Genomic DNA, 302 nt, shown 5'->3' on the forward strand with positions numbered 1-302 from the left:
AAAGAAAAAAAAAAAAAAGAGAGAAGTATGAGAGCGAGAGAGACAGAAGCCGACCCAGCAACAGTTTTAAGTATAAAATACACCACTGTTGCACACGACACATCAGTGCTTTTATGATCTTTTTTTTTTACGGAATGAGAGGTGGTGGCACTGGAGTTGATGGTGTTGGCAGACGCATGTTGTTGGAAGTCGTAGTGGGAGCGCCTCGTGAATAAATGTCAAGATATTGCAGTTGTCACGGGAATGGGGGGGGGAGGGCGATAGAGAAGTGTTTGTACGCTAGTCTATAGCCTTCCATGTCC

This window comes from Penaeus monodon, chromosome 20 (genome assembly GCF_015228065.2).
Source record: "Penaeus monodon isolate SGIC_2016 chromosome 20, NSTDA_Pmon_1, whole genome shotgun sequence".
Classification (NCBI taxonomy): domain Eukaryota; kingdom Metazoa; phylum Arthropoda; class Malacostraca; order Decapoda; family Penaeidae; genus Penaeus; species Penaeus monodon.